We start from the raw sequence: 16753 nt of genomic DNA, 5'->3' as shown, positions 1-16753 counted from the left end.
CAAAACAGATTAAAGACCTAAATGTGAGACAGGAATCGATCAAAATCCTAGAGGAGAATCCAAGTCTCTTGATTCTTCGCTTCTCTTTCCAATTGTCCCTGTTTCTACAAACCACCAAAAAGAAGTGGGCCCTTAAAAATAAGGATAAGTCAACACATGCAGATTGAAAGCGAACAGATAGAGAAATTTTATCATACTAATGGATATGTAAAGAAAGCCAGGGCAGCAATACTTGTATTGGACAAAATAAACTTTACAAAGTCTGTAACAAGAAACAAAGGAAGACATTACATAATCATAAAGGGAATAATCCAAAAAGAAGATCTAGTAATTGTAAATATTTATGCACCCAGCATGGGAGCATCCAAATACACAAAGCAGTTAATAACAAACATAAAGGAACTAATCAATAGTAATACAAGAATAGTAGGGGACTTTAACGCCACATTTACATCAACGGATGTATCATCCAAACAAAATCAACAAGGAAACAGTGGCTTTGAATGACACATTGGACCAGATGGATCTAACAGATATATTCAGAACATTCCATCCTAAAACAGCAGAATACACATTCTTTTCAACTGCACATGAAACATTGTCCAGAATAGATCACTGATTAGGCCACAAATCAAGTCTCAACAAATTCAAAAATGTCAAAGTCATACCACACATCTTTTCTGGCCACTACACTATGAATCTAGAAATCAACCACAAGAAAAAATACAGAAAGAGCACAAATACAGGGAGGTTAAATAATATGCTACTAAACAATGAATGGATCAATCAAGAAATCAAAGAAGAAATAAAAAATATATGGAGACAAATAAAAATGAAAACACAATGTTCCAAAGTCAGTGGGATACAGCAAAAGCCGTTCTAAGAGGGAAGTTTATAGAAATACAGGCTTACCTCAAGAAGCAAGAAAATTTTCAAATAAACAACCTAACTTTACATCTAAAAGAGCTAGAAAAGGAAGAACAAAACCCCAAACCAGTAGAAACAAATAAAGATTAGAGCATAAATAAACAAAATATAAACTTAAAAAAGACAGAAAAACGAAAACAAAACAAAACAAAAAACAAAAAACACGATAGAATAGATAAATGAAACCAGGAGGTGGTTCTTTGAAAAGATCAACAAACTTGATAAACCTTTAACCAAACTCATTCAAAAAAGAGAGGTGGGGGGGACTCAAACAAAATCAGAAATGAAAGAGGAGAGGGGCGCCTGGGTGGCTTAGTCAGTTAAGTATCCAACTCTTGATTTTGGCTCAGATCATGATCTCACAGTCATGGGATCAAGTCCCACATCAGGCTCTGCACTGAGAGTGGAGCCTGCTTGGGATTCTCTCCCTCTCCCACTCTCTCTGTTCCTCTCCCACTTGTGTTTTCTCTCTCTCTCTCAAAATAAATAAACATTAGAAATGAAAGAGAAAAAATAACAACTGATACCACAGAAATACAAAGGATTATAAGAGAATATTATGAAAAATCATATCCCAATAAATTGGACACTTAGAAGAAATAGATAAATTCCTACAAACACATAACCTCCCAAAATGGAATCAGGAAGAACAGAAAATTTGAACAGACCAATTACAAGCTATGAAATTGAATCAGTAATGAAAAAACTCCCAACAAACCAAAGTCCAGGACCAGATGGCTTCACAGGTGAATTCTACCAAACATTCAAATAGAGGTAATACCTATTCTTCTCAAACTATTCCAGAAAATACAAGAGGAAAGAAATCTTCCAAATTCATTCTATGAGGCCAGCATTACCCTGACCCCAAAACCAGATAAAGACACTACAGAAAAAGAGAACTACAGGCCAGTATCTCTGATGAACACAGATGCAAAAATCCTCAACAAAATATTAGCAAACCAAATCCAACAATACATTTAAAAACAATCATTCACCATGATCAAGTGGGGTTTATTCCAGGGATGCAAGCATGATTCAATATTTGAAAATCAATCAACGTGATACATCACATACAGTATAAAAACCATATGATCATTTCAAGAGATGCAGAAAAAGCATCTGACAAAGCACAACATCCATTCATGATAAAACCCTCAACAAAGTAGGTTTAGAGGGAACATACCTCAACATAATAAAGGCCATATATGAAAAACCCCACAACAAACATCATTCTCAATGGTGAGAAACTGAGAGCTTTTCCCTTACAATCAGGAACAAGACAAGGATGTCCATTCTCACCACTTCTATTCAATATAGTACTTGAAGTCTGAGCCACAGCAATCACATAAGAAAAATAAAAGACATCCAAATTGGTAAGGAAGAAGTAAAACTTTCACTATTTGCAGATGACATGATACTAAAATGGAAAACCCTAAAGACTATACCAAAAAACTACTAGAACTGATCAATGAATTTGATAAAGTTGTAGGCTACAAAATCAATGTATAAAAATCCATTGCTTCTCTATACACTAACAATGAAGTAGCTGAAAAAGAAATTAAGAAAACAATCCCATTTATAATTGCATCAAAAAGAATAAAATATCTAGGAATAAAATTAACCAAGGAAGTGAAAGGCCTGTCCTCTGAAAACTATAAAACACTGATGAAAGAAATTGAAAACAGCATAAACAAATAGAAAATATTCCATGCTCATGGTTAGGAAAAACAAGTATTGTTAAAACATCTATACTTCCCAAAGCAATCTACAGATTTAATGCAATCCCTGTCAAAATACCAACAGCATTTTTCACAGAACTAGAACAATCTTTAAATGTGAATGGAACCACAAGTGTCCTTGATTAGCCAAAGCAATCTTGAAAAAGACAAACAAAACTGGAGGTATCACAATTCCAGATTTCAAGTTATACTGGCACAAAAATAGACACATAAATCAATGGAACAGAATAAAAAGCCCAGAAATAAACTCATGATTATATGGTCAATTAATCTTTGACAAAGGATGCAAGAATATGCAACAGGAAAAGGACATTCTCTTCAACAAATGGTGTTGGGAAAACTGGACAGCTACGTGCAAAAGAATGAAACTGGACCACTTTCTTACAGCATACAAAAAAATAAATTCAAAATGGGTTAAAGACCTAAATGTGAGACAAGAATCAATCAAAATCCTAGGCAGTAACCTCTGTGACACGGGCAGTAGATCTTCTTACTAGATATGTCTCCTGAGGTGAGGGAAACAAAAGGAAAAATAAACTATTGGGATTTCATCAAAATAAAAAGCTTCTGCACAGTGAAGGAACCAATCAACAAGACTAAAAGGCAACCTATGGAATGGGAGAAGATATTTGCAAATGACATATCTGATAAAGGGTTAGTATCTAAAATATATAAAGAACTTATAAAACTCAACACCCAAAAAACAAATAATCCAGTTAAAAATTGGCAGAAGACATGAATAGACATTTTTCCAAAGAAGACATACAGATGCCTAACAAACACATGAAAAGATCCTCAACATCACTGATCATCTGGAAAATACAAATCAAAACTACAATGAGATATCATCTCACACCATTCAGAATGGCTAAAATCAACAACACAGGAAACAACAGGCATTGGAAGGATGAGGAGAAAAGGGAACCCTCTTACACTGTTGGGAATGCAAACTGGTGCAGCCACTCTGGAAAACAGTATGGAGGTTCCTCAAAAAGTTAAAAATAGAATTACCCTACAATCCAGCAATTGCACTACTCAGTATTTACCCAAAGGATACAAAAATACTGATTTGAAGGGGTACATGCACCACAATGTTTATAGCAGCATTATTTACAATAGCCAAATTATGGAAAGAGCCCAAATGTCCATTGACTGACGAATGGATAAAGGAGGTATGGTATATATATACAGTATAATATTACTCAGCCATAAACAAGAGTGAAATCTTGCCATTTGCAACAACATGGATGGAACTAGAGTATTATGTTAAGCAAAATAAGTCAGAGAAAGACAAATACCATATGATTTCACTCATATATGGAATTTAAGAAACAAAATAAATGAACATCGTGGGGAAAAAAGAGAGGCAAACCAAGAAACAGAGTCTTAATTATAGAGAACAAACTGATGGTTATTGGAGGGGAGGTGGGTGGGTGATGGGTTAAATAGGTGATGGCAATTAAGGAGAGCACTTGTTGAGCACCACATGTTGTATGTAAGTGATGAATCATTAAATTCTACACCTGAAACTAATATTGCACTGTATGTTAACTAGCTGGAATTAAAATAAAACTTGAGGGGGAAAAAAAAGAATGAAACTGGGCCACTTTCTTACACCATACACAAAAATAAACTCAGAATTGGGGCACCTGGGTGGCTCAGTTGGTTGAGCATCCAACTTCAGTTCATGATCTCGCAGTTGACAAGTTTGAGCCCCACGTCGGGCTCTGTGCTCACAGCCTGGAGCCTCCTTCCAATTCTGTGTGTGTCTCTCTCTCTGCCCCTCCCCTGCTTATGCTCTGTCTCTCTCTGTCTCAAAAATAAAGTAAACATTTTAAAAAATTAAAAAAATTAAAAATATTAAAATGAAATGAAATGAAATGAAATGAAATAAAATAAAAATAAACAAACTCAGAATGGATTAAGAACCTGAATGTGAGACCTGAAACTATAAAAATCCTGGAGGAGAGCACAGGCAATAATTTCTCTGGCATTGGCCATTGCAACACTTTTCTAGATACGTCTTCTGAGGCAAGGGAAACAAAAGCAAAAATAAACTATTGAGACTACCTCAAAATAAAAAGCTTCTATACAGCAAAGGAAACAACCAACAAAACTAAAAGAGAATGAGAGAAGATATTTGCAAATGACATATCTGATAAAGGTTTAGTATCCAAAATATATAAAGAACTTATACAACTCGGGGCACCTGGGTGGCTCAGTCGGTTGGGCGGCCGACTTCGGCTCAGGTCATGATCTCGCAGTTGGTGAGTTCGAGCCCCGCGTCGGGCTCTGTGCTGATAGCTCGGAGCCTGGAGCCTGTTTCAGATTCTGTGTTTCCCTCTCTCTGACCCTCCCCCGTTCATGCTCGGTCTCTCTCTGTCTCAAAAATAAATAAACGTTAAAAAAAAAAATTAAAAAAAAAAAAAGAACTTATACAACTCAACATCAAAAAGAAAAAAAAGTCCAATTAAAAAATAGGCAGAAAACATGAACACATTTCTCCAAAGAAGATATACAGGTGGCCAACAGACACATGAAAAGATGCTCATTATCAGGGAAATGCAAATCAAAACCACAATAAGATATCACCTTGTTCCTATCAAAATAGCTAAAATTGAAAACATAAGAAACAGCAGATGTTCGAGAGGATGTAGAGAAAAAGGAACCCTTGTGCACTGTTGGTGGGAATGCAAACTGGTGCAGCCACTGTAGAAACAGTATTGAGGTTCCTCAAAAAATTAAAAATGGAATTACCATATAATCCAATAATTCCACTGCTGTTTACCCAAAGAATACAAAAACACTAATTTGAAAAGATATTGTACCCCTATGTTTATTGCAGCATTATTTACAATAGCCAAATTGTGGAAGCAACCCAAGTATGCATTGATACATGAATGGATAAAGAAGATGTGAGATATATATGTATAGGATAGAATATTACTCAGCCATTAAAAAAAGAATGAAATCTTGCCATTTGCAACAACATGGATGCAGCTAGAGAACATAATACTAAGTGAAATAAGTCAGAGAAAGACAAATGCCATATGAGTTCACTCATATGTAGAATTTAAGAAACAAAACAAAGAAAGAAAGAAAAAAAGAGACAAACCAAAAAACAGCCTCTTAACTATAGAGAACAAATTGGTGGTTACCAGAGGGAAGGTAGGTGGAAGGATGGGTAAAGCCGTGAAGGGGATTGAGTACACTTATTTTGCTGAGCACTGAAGAATGCATGGAATTCTACACCTGAAACTAATATAACACTGTATGTTAACTATACTGGAATTTTAAAAATAGATATAGAGATACAAGAAATAAGGATAAATCAATGTAGAGCTGTGCCACTTCCTATCACACTCTTCCACTGCTATCCCCACAAAAACAGATAATGCTTGCTGCAGGGCTGTATATTAAGGTGCTCCCTTCTACAAAGCCTTTAAGCTTCACATCACCCAGGGGGCCATAAATTGTGACCTTGTAATTCTAGTTTGTTCAAGTAAAACCCAAGTCAATAAGGAGAAGAAGAGAGCCACAGCCTAATAACCTACAAAACCCGCAGAGGGGCAGAGGCTTCAACTGCTGAAAATTTACATAGAACTTTGAAAACTATGAGACCAATATTGAAAGTCTCCAAAGAGGTTTTACTAATAAGACAAGCTAAGCCTCAGGAATCTGCCTTTGCCCATCTAGGGTTTAACCTCTCCACCAAGTGCTCCTTAGCCCACCCAGAATTTCTGAAAGCTGAATTAAACCCTTCTTTGGCAGGATTTGTTTTTCCAGGTTAACCCCTTAAGCCAAAGTTTCATTCCATCTCCTGGGATCCATTCTGAAGTAAATTCTCATTAAATCTTTCCCATGAGTATTCTCAGTGCAACCACTTCCTTTTCAACTTCTCCTAACTTCAGTGTCAACACCAATTCCAATTCCAAGACTGGAGAAAAACATATGGAAATCGGACAACAAATATAGGGATATTAGACATCCTTGTGGCCACCAGGATGAATATGAAGGCACGGTCTTTGCTTGGCTGAAAGCAAAAGGATGAGACGGGAAGCCAGCTGCCAAGAGTTCTCCAGGTCTTTTAAAAATCTCACTGCAACACATCTCGCTCTGCTGCCTAAGGACATAGAAGACACTCAGCTTCAGCTTCCCTTACGTTACAGAAGCTGATTAAAGGGCACTGTAAGTAGGAGGAAAACACTTTTCTTCTGCTGCCTGCAGAGATCCCATCTTTTCTGGGTCTAAGTTTCGAATGACCTGAGTTGCTAGAGATCCTCTCTGTAAAATAAATGCTACCCTTTACTTTTGCTTCTCTTGTAAAACCTAGCCTGCTCTCCTGGTCCGCTTACTGCTGCTTTTCACCTGATGAAACATTCCTTCTTCTCATTGTGCATCAGTGAGAATCTTCCTGCCCGCGAGATGGAGTGAAGTTTGGAATAATTTTTGTAATATGATTGGTGGTTTTCTTTTTTTTTTTTTAATTTTTTAATGTTTATTTATTTTTGACAGAGAGAGAGAGACAGAGCATGAGTGGGGAACGGGCAGAGAGAGAGGGAGACACAGAATCTGAAGCAGGCTCCAGGCTCTGAGCTGTCAGCCACAGAGCCTGACACGGGGATCAAACTCACAGACTGTGAGATCATGACCGGAGCCAAAGTTGGATGCTCAACCGACTGAGCCACCCAGGCACCCCATGACTAGCGGTTTTCTTGTTCTTGTCTTTGAAATTAGAGACAAGTAAGCAATAAGCATCTTTTGCAGCAAGATCAGAAACAAAGTTCCTTTGGCCTCTGTTCCTTGGGGGGAAGCATATGAGGTTTAGTTGGCAACTTAAATGTGCTTTCAGAAAGAGTGAAGCTGCTGTTACTTTGGAAAGTTTGAAGAACTTCTTAGGTGAGGTGCCTGGGTGGCTCAGTTAGGGTTGGGTGCCCGACTTTGGCTCAGGTCATGATCTTGTAGTTTGTGGGTTCAAGCCCTGTATTGGGCTCTGTGCTGACAGCGCAGAGCCTACTTGGGATTCTCTATCTTCCTCTCTCTCTGCTCCTCTCCTACTTGCGTGCTCTCTCTCTTTCTCAAAAATAAATAAACAAACATTAAAAAAATAAAGAACTTCTTAGTCATCCCTTATTTCCTAGTTTTCAGGAAAGCTAAACAAATTCGTTTCACTTTATGGGTCAGAGTAGTTAGGAGTTTAGCATAAAGAAAGAAATTTACATTCTGCTAACTAGTAACTTCTTTTCTTTACTCTGCTTTTTCTATTTTCTAGCAGTAAAAAATTAATTAATTAATTAATTAATTAATTAAAATTCCTTAGAAAGAAGTGCTCTAAAATCACACCTCTAACCCCAGAGTAAAGTTTTAGCACTTCTGTAAATGTCTTCAGAAAGTCACTTGTAGTATCAGATTTCTAATGATTCTCACAGAGCAGAATTTAGGATTTGGGATCAATCTGCCTGTGTAGAACTGGTTCATTTCATATTTAGTAGAGCCAAAACAGACAACCAAAATTCTGTTTATGGCAGAGCCTCCTTTTTCCTTTCTAAATATTTGAGATTTCAGTGTGGATGCCCATTTTGGCACATTTTATTGCCCACGAGAAAAGCTCAGGTTACTATTTTCAATTGCAGGTGTATTTTCTCCACTTTAGCAAATTGGACATTTGTTCTATCATTTTCATTGGAGAGATGCTAGGAGAAGGAATGGCACGCTGGAGGAACTTTTGGTTGTCTTTGATTATTTTGGAGGACTTTGTGGGATCAGGAGATCTTGACCCACTCCAGAAATACTTGTACAGGCATCTGTTTCAAAACCTTTTCTGCCTTCTCTCGGAACTAATTCATACATACTCTTAAGATTTTCTCAGCTGTATTTCCTTGGTTCTGCCTTGATCCTTTCCTGCAGAAAATTTCATTTGACATCAAAGCCTCTTCCCTTCCATCTACTGTAAAGTTGTTGAGAGCTGTAGCAAAACCATCAGCCTAGCTTCAGGCCATGCTTAGCACAGAGTGTGACCCAAGTCAAAGGAATTTAGAAGATCAGAAGACAGCATGGTCTAGGGCAAAGAAATGGGAAAGAAGTGGTTTCTGGAGGACAAAATCAAAATCAGGGAAGTCCCCACTGAAGATTTGTTGAGTGATGAGCACTAAATCAGCCTGTAGGAAATGAGGTCAGGAGAGCAAAGTAACCATTTTAGCAGTTCCTATAAGCATTGTATTCCTTGTATACTGTGGGAACAACATCTGAGAAGCCTGGACTCTGACCCCTATTTCAGTAGAACATGGAGACATTTCATGCTGACAAGCAGCTGCCTGGATGATTTGTGTCCTTTGATTCTTGAGGAGGAACACAGCCTTAAGCTTTCTCTCAAATTCTAACTCAGGGCCTCTTAGGGAGATGCCAGGCCTCCCACATGGTTCTTGATCTCAGAAGAATCCTGAAGCAGACTGTCCACCTAAGACCAAAACCACCCATTAGAATATTATTCAGTTTGGGGGAGCGTAGGTGGCTCAGTTGATTGAGCATCTGACTCTTGATTTTGGCTTGGGTCACAATCCCATGGTCATGGAGTTGAGTCCCATGTCAGGCTCTGTACTGAGCATGGAACCTGCTTGGGATTCTCTCTGTCTCCCCCTCTGCCCCTCCCCCTGTTTGTGTGCGCTCTCTCTCTCTCAAAATAAATAAATAAAAACATTTAAAAAAAGAATATTATTCAATTTGGTATCTGTTAGGCACAAACATTAAATTAGTCAATTCAGTCACAATATTCAAATTTGTCTGTATGTATGGAAACAGCCTAAGAAATCGAATTGTTTTGGTATTGTTAAAGAAAAAATTCTTAAATGGTAAGGAAGACTTTATTCAGGACTCTTTCAATAGGGGTAGTGCAATAAGGGATGGAGCTCAGACTCAACTCTGAATACAGCAAAGATAGTTGGAGATTCATAGCCAATGAGCAGAGTGAGGGTCAGTAGATGGAAAATTACTAAAAGGGGACATCAAAGATAGGAGGAATTCTTGCTAACCTGACCTAAAAGGACTGGGTGGCTAAATCAGTTAAGCCTCTCTTACTCTTGATATCTGTCTCAGGTAGCCATCTCACCATTGTGAGATTGAGCCACACTTTGGACTCTGTGCTGAGGAGGCAGCTTGGGATTCTCTCTCTCCCTCTCCCTCTGCCCCTCCTCTACTATGGATTCTTTCTCACTGCCCCTTCCCCACATGTGCTCTCTCTCTCTCTCTCTCTCTCTCAAAATAAATAAATAAACTTTTTTTTTTTAAGTGGGGGATGAGGAACGCAATCAGATATCAAGGGTGAGGAGATTCTCACTAAATTGACAGGTTTCTTTTTTTTTTTTTATGTGTATTTATTTTGAGAAAGAGAGAGAGCACATGTGCATGGGGGAGGGAAGAGAGAGAGAGAGAGAGAGAGAGAGAGAGAGAGAGAGAGAGAGGGAGAGAGGAAAGAGAGAATACCAAGCAGGCTCCGTGACATCAGTGCAAGCCCGATGCAAGGCTCTATCCCACCAATTGCGAGATCATGACCTGAGCTGAAATCAAGAGTCGGACATTCAACCGACTGAGCTACCCAGGTGCCCCTAAATTGACAGGATTCTTGCTAAAACTATGCTAGGCAGGCCAAAGACAGAATGAGGGCCAAAACTGAGGCCTAATTGAGAAGTCTTAGAAGAGTCTCAAGTTTGGTCCTTGTCAATATCCACAAGCTTTCTTCTCTCCTTCCGCATCATTTCCCATCCTGCTCCCTCAATGCTACCAGCTACATAAGAGAAGTCTCTATTTTCCTCAGCCGACCCTTCCCAGACTCCCTCATTATTGAAAAACAGAGCTTGCCAGACTCTCAGGACTCCAGGTTCAACATCTCAGCTAGTAGATGTGTTTCTGACTCATTCCAGTTCCTGATAGATAGGGTCAGTTTACCCTGATGAAAGAGTCAAGGCCATCCCCACTTTGGGAAACTTGCTTCCCAGATGTGTGGGGAGCCACCTCTGACAGACTCACTGGCAGCATTTGTGGTCCCCACCCCTGTGCGGAGATTTGTCGGTAGAGAAGGAAGAGCTAGGGATTAAGCAAACACATCACCCTCTCCTTAGCTGGAACATTTTTAATCAATCTGACAGTCAACAACTTCCACTAATGGGGAGTATACAGAACTGAAGGAGTTCTAAAACCAGGGTGTGAAAAGCAGAGTAGATACTGTTTTGTTTTGTTTTGTCTTGTTTTGTTTTTTATTTCTACCTTGGCAAGCTGGACTGAGCTAGGATGACAGGTCACCAAACCAAGGAGTTTATAGTTTTCCTCCTTTCCACACTTCTTGTGTGACTTGAGTCAGGCAGACTTAGGATTGACTTCTCTCTCTGCACTCACTACTTCTGTCCTTTGGGCTGCTCTGGGTTTCAGTTTCCTCAGCAAAGATATGTACTTTGTTAAGAGGAGTAAATACGCGAAACAGGCCTAGAACAGAGTCTGCCATAGAGCAGGTACTCAATAAATGGAAGCTATTATGATTTATGTCCCTGCCTCTGTCACTAATTAGCAGTTTGAGTTGTCTTACCGTGCAAAGATCAGCCTGGTGGAAGAAGTTCTACCCTTGCCTCTTACTGATTCAAGTGTCTGCTTAGGAAACTTTCCTAGTCTGAGCTTCAATTTTCTTATCTATGGAACCAGGGTGGATGGACAAAATTAATGTTTCTCACACATGGCTGTGCACCACAGTTGCCTGGAAGCTTATTAAAATATGTCTCCCAGAGAGTGCCTGGGTGGCTCAGTCAGTTAAGGGTCCAACCCGGTTTTGGCTCAGGTCATGGTCTTCCATTTTGTGAGTTCGAGGCCTGCATCAGGTTCTGTGCTGACAGTGCAGAGTCTGCTTGGGATTCTCTCACTCTCTCTCTCTCTCTCTCTCTCTCTGCCCCTCCCCTGCCTGCTCTCTCTGTCTCGAAATGAATAAACTTAAAAATTTTTTTTTTTAAGTATGTCTCCCAGGCTCCATTCCTAGATTCAGATTCAGTGGGCTTAGGACAAGGTTTGGGTTTACTTCTTGCAAAAGCACCCAAGAGAATGGATAAACAAATGTGGTACATTTAAAATGAAATACTAATCAGCAATAAAAAAAAAAAAGAACAAACCACTATGTACCCAACAAAGTGGATAAAACCTCAAAAATGTTCAGCAAAAGAAATGTCAGACACAAAAGATTTCATTCAGTATGATTCAATTTTTATGAGTACAAAAACCAGAAAAAAAATGATCTATGGTGGTTGGAGTCAGAATAGAGGTTACCTCTGAGGGGTAAAAATGGGTATTGACCAGAAGGAGGCACAAGAGAACTTTCAGGAGTGAAAGGAGGGTTTTATACCTTGAACTGAGTGTTGGTTACATAAGTGTATATAAAAGTTAAATTTTGTCAAGCTGGATACTTAAAGTTTGTGCTTTTTACTGTATGTAAATTGTATCTTAACACAGTACTGTGAACAGGGTGGCAAAAAGCTCCCCTGATAATTCTAATGCATAGCCAGGCTTAAGTTCCTTGAACAAGAGCCTTAAAGTCTCTTCCAGTTCTATAGCCCTATGATTGTTATATCCTCATCATGGCCCCCTTGCCAGGCACTTTTATCTACAAAGTAAATTATCTCTTTTACCTCTTTTGGTCAAGCACAAAATCAAAGATATTAAGAAAAGCAAGGGTCCTATCCTAGCACTCAGATAAGGGATGCAGTTGAAACTCAAGATTTGTCTAAGCCCCAGTATGATAGAACAAAGGTCAAGGAAAAGACATGGAATCATAATCAAATCTGACTTTTAACCTGCCCTGTTGGCCTGAAGGGACCAGGGAAATCTGAAGATTTTCTGTTGTTGGTTTTCTTTTTCACCCATTCATTCATTCAGTTGTTCACCAGATATTTATTGAGTGCCTGCTGTGTGTCAGGCATTGCTTACCAGTGAGGGTAGCAAAATGAACATGACAACAGGGTCCCTGCCCTATGGGAGTTTAAATTATACAAAAGAAGGAAAGCCAATATGAAGATAAACATAGATAATTGCTCATTTGTAAGAGCTATGAAAGATATGGATGTTGGGATAGACAGAAACTGGGGAAAGGACACTTTTGGATAAAGTAGTCAAATAAAGAGGTGATATTTGTAAAAAGGTCCAAAGGTTGCCAGTGATCTAGCTATGTGAAAAGTTGAGGGAATCAAGTTCAAGACCAGGGAATGAACATTTAGGGCTAAGGGAATGACAGTAAAGGCCCTGGGATAAGAAATAGTTTAGCATATTCTAGGAACAGAAAGGAGTACAATATATCTAGAATATAGTGATTGAGCAGGAGAGTCTATTAGATGAGTCCAGAGAGAATAACAGGACTTTGCAGGAAATATTTATTTTACTTCAAAAACAACAGGAAGCTCTTAGAGGTTTTAAGCAAAGAGTGATGCATGATTTGAATCATGCCCTCCATCCCCCATCACTCTGGCTCCTATTGGGGGAATGGATGGAATAGGACAAGAAAGGAGACAGGATATCAGTTAAGAGACATTCACAGTTGTCCAAGCAACAATGTTTGTGGGTTGGCTTAGCGTAGTTTTGGTTAGCAGTTCAGCAGGGATGCTGAACCTCTGGGACTGGGTTAACCAAAGACAGAGCAAGAACTAAGAGATTGGTGAATTCCTCATGCTCAGTTGGCCTTGTCATTCTAATATTTTCCCCAAGTGTCATGGATGACATTGATTAAAGGATCCCTTGGCATGTTGGGTTCAGTCCCTCAAGTGCCTTTCTTCGGGCCCATTCATAAGGAGGCAGTATTGAGAAGTGAGCCAAATTTATGACCAAGGCGTCTCCAGGCCCTTTGCATCAGTCCCTTCTTCCCTTTTGGTGTCCCATCCCTATCTGCAGCAAAATCTGCTCTCCTGACACCATGTCCCAAAGTTCTCTGGACCCTTCTTTCTTTGATTCTCCTTCTCTTCCCCTTCTCAGAAGTTTGCCTAATCCAGTAACACTAACTTCCCATGGCATTCAAAAAATATTTGTTGCTTGATTGGCTGGCTATCCTGGAACAAAACTAGGTAGATAAAACATATTGACACCCTCATTCTACCCCAGAAATTATCATCACTGATAAGCCCTAGTGAACATTAAGGAATTAGCCAATAGCCCTAATGGAGCCTCCTAAGCTCAGCACAGCCAGGGCACCTGTCGTGGATATATATCACCTGCTGCTCAGATGGGTCAAAGATGTGTAGGGTGGTAGGATCCCTATGCAGCCACTGAACATCTGGTGTAGGGAATTTAGGTAACTATGAATGAGTGATATTTTTTCTCTGGCTCTGACCTTCAGTGTTTGGTATAGCTAATTTGGCTGAGAAACAAAAACACCACAAAATGGTGTGTTCCTCTCCCAGGTTTTGTTATGTCAGAAACAGTGGCTGATGAACCAGAAGGGTGGAAGGCTTCAAAAGTGTCACAGGGCAGAGAAGGGTAAAAGGATGATACACTATGAGAAAGCCCTATATTTTGGTGACAGAGCAGTAGGTGCTGAGAGCAAACTGTACCTTGAATTTGAGGTACAAAGAGGGAAGAGTGTCCTGCAAATTCCACAGCCTCACTGTCACAAATCAAATATAACTCTCCATCCATCATCTTTAAATTCTTTGATGCTATGTCAAGTAGCATTCAATATTTTATTCCTATCATCCTTTATTTTTTATTACAATGTAATAACATTCTTGAAAAGGAAATTCAAATACAGAAGTACATGAAGAAGTGCATTTCTCTACCTCACTCCCCATCCTTAACTCCACTCCTAAGAAGTAATCATTATTAAAATTTTAATGTGTCTCCTCCCACGCTTTTTTCTTTGCATATGTACGCATATTTACTTTTGAGGGAGTTTTGATATTTGTTCACAAATGGGACCATAGTGTTTCTATTCTTTAGTTTGCTTCATTATTATATTTCTTTATTTTATACCAGCACTAGTCTGGAATGATATGCCCCTTCCCACAAGTACATTTTCCCAATTATAGAACTCAATTATTGCGTGAACAGAAAAAAAAAAAAAAGACAGTGTCCTCTGCTCTCATGTACCTGTGATTCTGGATAAGCCCCACTCAGGTTGCAAAGAAGGGGTTGTGAGCTCTTTAGGTGCCTAAAACCCCCTTATGGATCCAGAGAAAGCTATGGACCTTCTCTCCCAGAAAAATGCACATATGGGCAAAGTTTTGCAGACAATTTCAAAGTTAAGATTCCCTCCTGCTTTAATTTCCCTTTCTTCCCAAGTATGTGTTTCATTCCAAAAGACTGATCAGCAGAGAGTCTCCCTCCAACACCCCTAGCCTATATGAGATGCCCACCCATGTTAAGCCCTACAAAACACTATTTTTTTCCTCCACAGGGATGAGCTTAACCCAGACTCCCGTACCCTTTGCCAGTGGTGCTTGGCAGGACTGGTAGAAGCCACTATTACAACAAACAGAGCCCAGTCACCTTCCCTGCAATGCCAACTTGCTGGCTTCCTAGATACCCTGGCTCCCCTCACTGATGCCATGAGCAAAACCCAGGGCAGGCTGTCAAGGCTGCACCTCATTAACATCTAGTATGGTCAGCAACTAATAGTGGTCACTCTTTTCAAGAAGACTCTGCTGCCTTCACCTCTTCCTCAGCTCTTATCTCTCACTATATCTCTGTCCCAATAGGTCATTAGCCCCTCCTCATTACTGGGAAATTATAATCCTTTCCTTTGCTTTGGGGACTAAGGCCTTGACCCTAGAGGATTAAGATATCAGACTATACCCAGTACCATAGCTAAGGGGATTTCTACAGAGCACACTGAGTATGCACTCTATACTGATATACTGTCTACTCATTTTGCCATACTCAGAGATGATCTGGATACTATTACCTCCCAAATTCCCTCAGTCAGACCCCTTATAGTGTGCATGCTCAACACACATACATACACACATGCACACACACACACATCAAGACTCCTGAGGTACACAGCCAATTGCATTTAGCCATGACTTTCTGTGGCCTCTTTTCCAGAGTTTAATCAGATTCAGTCACATTAATGCATTTACAAATCCCTTGACTCTTAAGGATACACAAGTGACCTTTGCAAAATCTTTATTCAACTGTTTAACCTGCCCCAACGCCCAGGAAGCAAGAATCAGAAATCACTGATTTGTAGAATTTTAGAATAGAAAGGTCTTAAGATTCTTTCATTCATTAAACAAATCTTTATTAAGTTTCTACTCTGTGCCTCATAACATATATTAAGTCATGTAGTCCTATCCTCTCTTTTAAAAAAAAAATTAAGTTTATTTCTTTATTTTGAGAGAGACACAGCACAAATAGGGGAGGGGCAGAGAGAGAGAGGGAGAGAGGCTCTGTACCACCAGCGCAATGCCTGACATGGGCTCAAACCCACGAAACCACGATATCATGACCTGAGCCAAAAACAAGAATCAGTCGCTCAACTGACTGAGCCACCCAGGTGCCCCCCCATCCTCTCTTTTTACAGATGAGAAAGCAGAGGCCCAGATGGGCCCAGGGTCACACAGCCACTTATATAGCAGGTACATCCAGGTGACCTGACTCCCCTTTCTGGATTCTTTATATCCACCATGCTGAATAAAAACTCATCTTAAGTCATAAGCAGTAACTTAAAGCAGATGACAAGTTTAAGAGAAGGCATTGTCATCAGTGATACCACAGATCAAAGAACAGCCTTCACCACTACAGAGTGGAAGGACAAATTACTCTTGAGAACACAATTGTGTAGGTGGTCATTGCTGTCAGCATTATTATCCTGTATTAATAGCAGGGAATGGGTGTCCCATGTTGAGTAGTAACAGCAATGAGGGTTTGTAAAGTCTATAGTCCTTTACCTGAAATTGTAAAATTCCCAAACTCTGAAAACTATCAGTTTTCTTTTTTCTTTGGCAGAAAAATCTGACCCTACCTGAAGTATCTTGGCAACAAAACCTATCCTCAATTGATGCAAATTAATTCATAGTCTTTGTTTATCCTGTTTATTATGAATATCCCCACCTTTTTGGCTGCAGAAGTAT

At 39.4% G+C, this 16753-nt stretch overlaps 1 protein-coding gene across 3 annotated transcripts in view; it reads left to right on the top strand.

Annotated features, from left to right (window-relative positions):
* LOC102964376 (agouti signaling protein) overlaps positions 1-16753 on the top strand; it is a 160690-nt gene that overhangs the window by 138314 nt on the left and 5623 nt on the right. The window contains exon 1 of one of the 3 annotated variants that reach the window (XM_042980579.1): positions 6598-6854. The exons of the other annotated variants lie outside the window; for them this stretch is intronic. The gene's annotated coding sequence lies outside the window, so the exon portion shown is untranslated. Of the gene's footprint in view, positions 1-6597; positions 6855-16753 lie in introns of those variants that run through there. 3 annotated transcript variants of the gene reach the window in all.

Source organism: Panthera tigris, chromosome A3, assembly GCF_018350195.1.
Source record: "Panthera tigris isolate Pti1 chromosome A3, P.tigris_Pti1_mat1.1, whole genome shotgun sequence".
Classification (NCBI taxonomy): Eukaryota; Metazoa; Chordata; class Mammalia; order Carnivora; family Felidae; genus Panthera; species Panthera tigris.
This window is presented reverse-complemented; position numbering and strand designations above follow the sequence as displayed.